The sequence below is a fragment of the Penaeus monodon genome, chromosome 23 (assembly GCF_015228065.2).
Source record: "Penaeus monodon isolate SGIC_2016 chromosome 23, NSTDA_Pmon_1, whole genome shotgun sequence".
Classification (NCBI taxonomy): domain Eukaryota; kingdom Metazoa; phylum Arthropoda; class Malacostraca; order Decapoda; family Penaeidae; genus Penaeus; species Penaeus monodon.
In genome coordinates this window covers 15,529,704-15,530,600 of record NC_051408.1, presented here as the reverse complement: position 1 = coordinate 15,530,600, position 897 = coordinate 15,529,704, and the positions used below count along the sequence as shown (strand labels likewise).

General features: G+C 44.0%; 1 pseudogene; it reads right to left on the bottom strand.

Annotated features, from left to right (window-relative positions):
* Window positions 1-506: 506 nt before the first annotated feature.
* The window catches only part of LOC119588148, a 19,090-nt pseudogene continuing 18,699 nt past the window's right edge, over window positions 507-897 (bottom strand).

The window sequence follows — 897 nt, the reverse complement described above, 5'->3', positions numbered from 1 at the left end:
GCATCGGAAGTGCACCATTATGGAGACATCCACCTTGTAACATAAGTGGCATCATAACCCCCAGCAGGAGGTCTTCCCTTGCTATTCTTTTTTTTCTATCTTTTTCTATTCTTTTTCGTATATATCAGTCTCACTACCCTTGCTTCCCACCGGCTATCGGCCGCTGACCTAAGACGTGGGGTTCGCAAGCACTCAACTCCACTTCTGTAGTATTTAATACTACTGGGGTATATCGCTGTATGAATCACAGTATTTATACAATCTATGGCGATATTCATATTTCTTATACGGAAAATAATACTTTGAGCATATCTTAACATAAAAAATAGAAATGTCGATATTATGTTTCTGTTAATAGATGCACAACCCTAGACATAGCAATACTACATAAGACTTTTGAGATTCTCGGGCTGTATTCTCACCATCTTACACTGAGTTGTTTACTTTTTTCGAGCTAGACAGCGAAAGAAAATATAACTTATAGAATAAAAAAAAACTCCGTGATTCTACAAGTCTGCAGCACGGATGTAGGGATGTGCAGCAGTGAAGCCACAAGTCTCATGTATGCATGTGCATCACTGCATCACAGAAGAAAGCTAATTATACATCAGTAACTACGCGCAGTTCCATTCTTAATTCAGAGAACCATGAGTACGCTCTCTACCTGGTCTGACCCCGGCCGACACGGATGACCCGAATGACATTCACTCACCAAGATGGATGATGTTCTTCTCGTGCATGTGCTTGACGCCCTCGCAGATCTGGCGCATGTAGTTGATGACCTCGGCTTCGGACATGACGTAACCCTCGGCGGTGATGCGCTCGAACAGCTCGCCTCCAGACAGGCTGCGGGAAACGTCGGGGATGGTTAGTGGCGGAAGATGAACAGCGGAGATG